A 9,023-nucleotide genomic window follows, 5' to 3' on the forward strand; every position below is an offset into this window, starting at 1 on the left:
AACAATGTAATCTTTTGATACTCTCTTTTATTGAAACTCTTGTTTGTTTATATGGTTTCCATATGCTTCGATTATTAATTGTTGGGTTCTCATCCGTGTTTAATGCTTTTATCATTTAACTCATTCGATAACTGTTGTTTGTCTTTATTGATACGGGGACGTACATTAATGTCATGAACTGGTGAGTGATTCCTTGATTAAGCAATACCACCTAGGGATAGGGGTAGGACGATCAATTGTTTTTCACTTCTGCTCTATAATGCATTACTAAATGCTAGGGGAGGCTAGGGATAACAAGCCAGTAATTAGTAATAGGCACTTTTCGCCGAGGGATCGGGTTAAGGGTAGGCCAAGAAAGTTGCATAACAATTAGTTAATCAAGCAAATAAATCAAGAGGAGTAAATAAGAGAGAGCGGATAAGATAAAATTGTAAACCCCCAACAACTCCATTCATCCATCGTTTTCTTCTCGTCAATTGAATCAATCTCTTTTGCATGCTTATATTTTGTTCTCATACACAATTAATTAATTTTTATTTTCAAGTCTTACGATCTTAATTCACACGACCGATAAGGCCTTTCGAGTCTCTTGGGAAACGATACTTGGACTTACCATTTTATTATTACTTGAACGATTTGGTACGCTTGCCAACCCGTTAACAAGTTTTTTGGCGCCGTTGCCGGGGACTCGAGGTTTACTTTTTCAAGTAGTGTGGATTGACTGAATTTGACTTGGCTGTAATTATTTTTGTTTTATTTTTGTTTATTTGTGTTTTATTTTAATTTTCTGTAAAAGTGCTTTTAGGGTTTGTTTCTTGTGTATGAGGAAGCAATCCATACTAGAAGCAGAAAAGACCAGCAACCTCTCTTAGAAGGGTTACCAGAAAGGAGGAGAAGGAGACATCCTTCACTTGGGAGATCTCTTTCTCCTGAAGCATTTTTGCAGTCTTCATTTGAGATTCCTGCACCAGATATTGAGGAGATAGCTGACCAACCTCCTCCTAGACGTACATTGGGGACGCAGCAAACGCAGTGGGCCCCTTGAACTTCAATAGTATAACAGTTCCAGCTGATAACGCAACTAGAATGGTGATGAGTCCTGCGCTCATCCAATTAGTTCAGAATAATCAATTCCATGGGTTGTCGAATGAGAATCCTTATAATCATTTGACCATCTTTGGTGAGATTTGCAACACCGTTAAGATAAAATGAGTGTCGGATGACAAAGTTAGACTCAGTTTGTTTCCTTTCTCTCTTGGAGGAAACACAAAGGATTGGTTGCATTCTTTCCCTGAAGGAACTTTCAGGACTTGGGAGGTTGTGGCACAACAATTTGTCACTAAATTCTTTCCAGTTCCAAAAATTAATCAAGGGAAGCTGGAAATCTCTTCATTCAAGCAAGGGATGGAGGAAACTCTCGGACAAGCATGGGACAGATTTAAAGGCTTATTGAGGAAGACCCCAGTCCATGGGTTCGATAAGACTTCATACTTACTTGCTTTCCTTGGAGGTTTATGTACTCATTCCAAGATGATGTTAGATGCCTCAGCTAGAGGCAGTATTTGCAGGAAGACTGAGGATGAAGCTTATGATTTGATAGAACTTATGGCTGACAATGAAGAAGCACATGGTGCTCGTGTTGATGCTATTCAGGAAGTTTCAATGGTTCAAAATAATGTGATTGCACAACAGTTGGAGGAAATGACAAGAATACTTGTTGAGTTATCGCAAGTAGTTATAGAAGCTTCAAAGGCCCCACAAACGCTTCATTTCAAACCTATTCAGAGAAGTACGGAATCCGAAGAAACTTTTCAGAGAATTATGAAGAGAAGTGTTTTTGCTGTTGACTGCGTGGAGAAAGGTAGGGGGGAAGAAGCATGTGAGATTGTTACTAGAAGTGGAAGAATTCTAAAAGAAAGAAAGGTTGATAAAGAAGTAAGTGTAGAAGAAGAAAAGGATCAAAGGGAGGAAGGTGAGATAGAAAAAAATATGTAGAACAAGAAGCAAAAAGAAGAAGCTGAGAAGTTCAAAGAGAATGAGTACAAAAAACCACTGCCATACCCAAAAATATATTCCAGAAAAGAGAAAGAGAGACAATTTGATCATTTTATGGAGATTTTCAAGAAATTGGAAATAACTATTCCATTCTCAGAGGCACTCCAGCAGATACCATCTTATTCAAAGTTTTTGAAAGAGATCATTACGAAAAAGAGAAAGTATGCCAAAAAAGAAACAATTGAGGTAGAAGGGAACTGCAGTGCTATTATTCAAAGGTCATTACCTCCTAAATCACCCGATCTAGGGAGTTTCACTATTCCTTGTGCTATTGGAGAGTTAGAGGTTGGGAAAGCTTTGATTGACCTATGAGCTAGTATAAATCTGATGCCTCTGTCCATGTTCAAAAAGTTAAAAGGGGTAGAGATCAAACAAACAAGAATGGTTCTTCAATTAGCTGACAGATCCCTCAAATATCCTTATGGAGTTGCTGAAGATGTGATTGTCAAGGTTGATAAATTTTTATTTCTAGTGGATTTTGTTATTATGGAGATGGAAGAAAATGGAGATGCACCTTTAATTCTTGGATGACCCTTCATGAAGACTGCCAGAATTGTTATTGATGTTGAAAAGGGGAAACTTAAGGTCCAGGTGCAAGATGAAGAGGTGAACTTTGATGTGTTTCAAGCCATGTCACATCCCAAAGATGACAAGTCATGCTTTCAGATTGACCTTGTGGAGGAACTCTGCATGAGACAAGAAAATAGAGTCTGTAACGTATCCATGTTAGAAAGAACTTTGACTAATAAATGTGAGGATCTGAATGAGGAGAAAGATAAATTACATCAGAAATGTGTACAGGAATTAGAAGCAGCAAAAGAAGTTCCACCAGAAAAAACACTCTTTGAACAGATGAAGCTTACAAAAAAAGCTTCAAACAACAAGATTGAACTGAAGGAATTGCCATCACATCTGAAACATGTGTTTTTGGAGGACAATGGGAGAAAACCTGTCATTATTAGTGCTTCATTATCTCCGGAGGAAGAAAGAAAATTGGTGGGAAATCTAAAAGCAAACAGAGGTGCCATCGGCTGGTCAATTGCTAATCTTAAAGGTATAAGTCCAACTTATTGTATGCATAGAATTCTGATGGAAGACGATTATAAGCCTGTAGCTTAACCACAAAGGAGACTTAATCCTGTCATGAAAGAAGTTGTGAGAAAAGAGGTATTGAAGCTGTTAGAAGCAGGAATTATTTATCTAATTTCTGATAGAAAATGGGTAAGCCCAGTTCAACTTGTACGAAAGAAAGGAGGGATGATTGTCATTCATAATGAAAAGAATGAGCTTATTCCTACAAGGACAGTCACTGGGTGGCGGATGTGCATTGACTATAGGAGATTAAATACAGCCACCCGGAAAGATCATTTTCCCTTACCTTTCATGGATCAGATGTTAGAAAGATTGGCGGGGCAAGCTTATTATTGCTTCCTTGATGGATATTCTGGATATAACCAAATAGTGGTGGACCCTGAAGACCAAGAGAAAACAACTTTTACCTGTCCATTTGGTATATTTGCCTATAGAAAACTGTCGTTTGGATTATGTAACGCCCTCGCCACTTTCTAGAGGTGTATGCAAGCAATCTTTGTTGATTTTATGGAAAAAAGCATCGAAGTCTTTATGGACGATTTTTCAGTTTTTGGAGATACTTTTCAAAGATGTTTGACTAACTTGGATGCAGTCCTTAAACGATGTGTTCAAACAAATCTTGTTCTAAACTGGGAAAAATGTTATTTCATGGTTACAAAAGGTATTGTGCTGGGCCACAAAATTTCTGCCAGGGGGATCGAAGTTGATAGAGCAAAGGTTGAGGTGATTGAAAAGCTCCCACCACCAACAAATGTAAAAGGAGTTCGAAGTTTCCTTGGTCATGCGGGATTTTATCGACGATTTATTAAGGATATTTCAAAGATTGCGAAGCCTTTAAGTAATTTGCTTGCTAAAGAGATACCATTTGTGATGAGTCCAGAATGTTTACAAGCTTTTGATATTCTGAAGAAGAGACTGATTTCTGCTCCAGTGATTGTGGCTCCAGATTGGGATAAAGAGTTTGAACTTATGTGTGATGCTAGTGACTATGCCATAGGTGTTGTGCTGGGACAGAGAAGAGGAAAGGTGTTTCATGCTATTTACTATGCTAGCAAAGTGCTAAATGAGGCTTAACTGAATTATGCTACCATAGAAAAAGAATTATTGGCCATAGTTTACTCATTGGAGAAATTTAGATCCTATTTTATTGGATCTAAGGTGATCATTTATACCGATCATGCTGCCATAAAGTATTTACTGACAAAACCTGATTCGAAGCCAAGACTGATTAGATAGGTACTTCTGCTACAAGAATTTGACATAGAAATTCGTGACAAAAAGGGAAGTGAAAATGTGATTGCTGATCATTTATCCCTGTTAGTCAATGATGAAGTAACAAGCAAGGAGAAAGAAATCTGGGAATCATTTTCAGATGAAGCTCTTTTGTATATTCAGTAAAGACCCTGGTTTGCTGATTTAGCCAACTTCAAAGGCGCAGGTGTTATTCCGGAAGGATTCAACTGGCAACAGAAAAAGAAGTTTTTACATGATGCCAAACAATTCATTTGGGATGATCCATATTTGTTCAAGATAGGAGCAGATAATCTGTTGAGGAGATGTGTTACTGAAGCAGAAACAAAAGATATTTTGTGGCATTGTCACAATTCTCCTTTTGCAAGTCATTATAATGGAGAGCGCACTGCCGCAAAAATTTTACAAGCAGGATTTTATTGGCCGACTTTGGTTAAAGTTGCTCATAATCATGCTCGGAGCTGTGACAAATGCCAAAGGACAGGGACCGTCTCAAGGAGGCATGAGATGCCACTGCAGGGCATTTTGGAAGTTGAAGTTTTTGATTGCTGGGGTATTGACTTTATGGGACCATTTCCTCTGTCATTTAATAATGAATATATTTTGGTAGTTGTTGATTATGTGAGTAAGTGGGTTGAAGCTGTAGCATGTCCTAAGAATGATTCTAACACTGTGATCAAATTCTTAAAAAGACAAATCTTTTCACGTTTTGGAACTCCCAGGATTCTCATCAGTGATGGGGGATCTCACTTTTGCAATGCTCAGCTAGCTAAGGTACTTAAGCATTATGAGGTGAAACATAAGGTAGCTGCACCTTATCATCCGCAGACAAACGGCCAAGCTGAAGTTTCTAACAGGGAAATCAAAAGAATTTTAGAAAAGACTGTCACTTTTTCAAGAAAAGATTGGTCACAGAAGTTAGACGATGCTCTCTGGGCATATAGAACTGCCATGAAAACTTCTATGGGGTTATCGCCTTTTCAGTTAGTCTATGGAAAAGCATGTCATTTGCCAGTTGAAATGGAGCACAAAGCTTGGTGGGCTTTGAAATTTTTGAATTTTGACCCTGATAAGGGTCAAAGCAAACGAGGCAACCAACTGCTAGAACTTGAAGAAATGCGGCTGCATGCCTACGAGTCATCCAGAACTTACAAAGATAAGGTGAAATTCTATCATGACAAGAAGCTGATTAAGAGAACTTTTCATCCAGGGGATTTGGTTCTGTTATTCAATTCGCGACTAAAGTTATTCCCCAGGAAGCTGAAATCGAAATGGTCGGGACCTTTTGTGGTGAGACGTGTATTCCAAAGTGGAGAAGTGGAATTAGAATCATCGAATGATGACGATCAGCAACGGAGCTGGATAGCGAATGGCCAAAGGCTCAAACATTATGTGGGAGGAGATGTTGAGCAATTCGCCTCAGTCATGATGTTGGTAGACCCATGAGGTTTGGGTTAGGCTCGTGACGTTAAACAAGCGCTACTAGGAGGAAACCTAGTTTTCTCTCTTTCACTTTCGTTTTTTTTTTTAAATTCCTAGAATAGGTTGAATTTTAATTTCAGTGTGTATTCTTGGCTTGAATACTTTTTCTGAAAATGTTAGACTGACTAATTTGCATGATGAACTTATTTGATGATGATTTGATGTGATTGATAATTGAGTAGTGTTGCATGTTGATAGCCAGTGAAATAGATGTGTGATAACTTATGATTGTGGTTATGATGCTAAGCATGCATGAATGAATGTTGTGTGAGAAAGCGTGTTGTGTGAGGTATTGAGCTCTGGAGTTTTCATTGTTGTATGTATTATTCACTGGAAAGCATGAATGAGATTGCCTTAATCTGGATGATTGATTGAATTGCATGTGAATGTCATATGATCAAGGCCATTTTTGAAAATCTTTCTCTAGCCAAATTTTCACCCAAGGTGCTTTAAAATAATATACCCTTTTCTTTGAACCTTAGCCTTAAACAGGATGTGAACCTTTGTCTTGAAATTCTTTACCTTGAGTTGGGATGAGCTTAATTGTATGCGATGAAAAGGTTTAAGTTTGGGGTTGCATGGGGGAAATTGAAAGGCAATTGAAAAGCATTGAGCTCAAATGTTGAGAAAGAAAAATGCATGAGAAAAAGAAAAGAAAAGAAGATAAGCATGAAGATGAGCTCAATGTCAATGCAAAAGAAAAGGGAAAAAAGTTGGGAATGAGTGAGATTGGTGAGGAAGAGAGTTGTGCTTAAATGTTGAATACTATGATAACTCTCTTGACTCAAGGACTTTGCATTCCAGAAAAACCAATTCTTCTTGTTAGCCCAACCTCATTACAAGCCTTGGAAAAGTCCTTTTGATGGCATTTGCATGTAAAGATGTTGATTGTTTGAGATGAATGACAATTTTATTTCTTGTGACTTGTGAATGGTAGAGAGTTGGAGTGTCACCCTAAACACTTGAGTGATTGAGTGAAACACTTGCTTGGTATGAATTATTAATTTTCATGAGTGCATTTTTGCTTAGTGGATTGGTCATTCATAATGTGTAACATCTGTTGTGCGATCTATGGACTGAACTGGATTGAAAGCATGCATGCATCTTAATTTGATTTCATTGAAGATTTGAGATTAAGTAGTGTTCGTCATGTACTTTAGGAGTGTTGAATCATTGGATGAAATAGTATAAAGCCAAGCTCTGTTTTGTTTGCTGTTTTGTTTTGTTTGCTTGAGGACAAGCAAAGTTCTAAGTTTGGGGTGGTGATGAAGGTTGAAAAACAACTATTTGCATATGTCATTTTAGACCAAATTACTCCCTTTACTGCTTAGAATGAGATTAGAATCAAGCAAAACTCAATAAATGAGTCGGTAGAGAGTCAAAAGCTATTTTTAGCGATATTATGCTTGTTTTGCATTGTTTTGTAGCATTTTCAAGAAAATGAAGAATGGAGTTGAAGATGAAGGTCTTAGACTCAAGAAAAGGGAGGAAAAATGAAGAAATGAAGAGTCGACGTACTGCCCGACGACAAATTACACCGCTGGGCAGTCCAGTGCGAGGAGTTGGCACCAGGTGATGCAGCCAGGCGGATTTACGATTAGAGGCAAACCGCCGGGCGGTAGACCCCTGCCGCCGGGCGTTAGCGATGCTTGAGGGAAACCGCCGGGCAGAACAAGTGTGACGCCGGGCGGTTGTCTGTTGGGCTTGGGCCTGTTTTCCGTGACGCTCCTCAGCTATAAATAGCCCTGTTGCAATTTCAATCATATTCTTTTGACAAAAGGGGGCGGCCAGACCTAATTTCACTCTCTGGTGAGGATCTCTTGGATGCTTAGGCTCCATTTATTCTTATCTAGGGTTTGCTTTTCCATTCTTCATCCATTTTTCATCTAGATTCACCATGACAATGGTGAACTAAACCCTATTGTTGTTGAGGGAAACAATGTAATCTTTTGATACTCTCTTTTATTGAAACTCTTGTTTGTTTATATGGTTTCCATATGCTTCGATTATTAATTGTTGGGTTCTCATCCATGCTTAATGCTTTTATCGTTTAACTCATTTGATAACTGTTGTTTGTCTTTATTGATACGGGGACGTACAGTAATGTCATGAACTGGTGAATGATTTCTTGATTAAGCAATACCACCTAGGGATAGGGGTAGGACGATCAATTGTTTTTCACTTCTGCTCTATAATGCATTACTAATTGCTAGGGGAGGCTAGGTATAGCAAGCTAGTAATTTGTAATAGGCACTTTTCGCCGAGGGATCGGGTTAAGGGTAGGCCAAGAAAGTTGCATAACAATTAGTTAATCAAGCAAATAAATCAAGATGAGTAAATAAGAGAGAGCGGATAAGATGAAATTGTAAACCCCCAACAACTCCATTCATCCATCGTTTTCTTCACGTCAATTGAATCAATCTCTTTTCCATGTTTATATTTTGTTCTCATACACAATTAATTAATTTTTATTTTCAAGTCTTACGATCTTAATTCACACGAACGATAAGGCCTTTCGAGTCTCTTGGGAAACGATACTTGGACTTACCATTTTATTATTACTTGAACGATTTGGTACGCTTGCCAACCCGTTAACAACAGTCTCCTCTCTCCAATGTAGGGTTTTCATTTTTCATTTCAACTTTTCACTTTTCATTTGGTGTTCTTTTTCTATGGACCCATTGAGGAATCTCTATTGTTCATTGAAGAATTTTTCTCAATGTTCAACAAGTTCCGTCGTCGGTGGTCCCATTCGAAGTCTATCTTTCTCTCTCGAGTTCGCGATTTAGGCCACTTATGTTGAGGGATCTCTTTGGTTGGTCTGTTCGTTGTGGATTGTGTCGAAGTTATGGGTTCGTCCAGTGACATTGCTTCTTCGAACAAGGTATGAACTTTTTCCTTTTTTAGTATTTGCACTTTTGGTTTCGCTTTTGTTGGTCATTTCTCTGTTTTATACTTTTGGGTTATGACTTATTTTGGTTATTTGTACCAAAAAACATTTATTTTTTTTTTGAATTTTTTTTTCACAGTTGCTTGTTCGTCATTCATTGAAAACGAAGCTTATTGCTTCTTTGAATGACTTTTTCGGTGAGGAGCATAACCTTAAATATGTTTGCTACTTGAAATTAGCATAACCTTAAATA

Source organism: Vigna radiata, unplaced genomic scaffold, assembly GCF_000741045.1.
Source record: "Vigna radiata var. radiata cultivar VC1973A unplaced genomic scaffold, Vradiata_ver6 scaffold_384, whole genome shotgun sequence".
In the NCBI taxonomy this organism is placed as follows: Eukaryota; Viridiplantae; Streptophyta; class Magnoliopsida; order Fabales; family Fabaceae; genus Vigna; species Vigna radiata.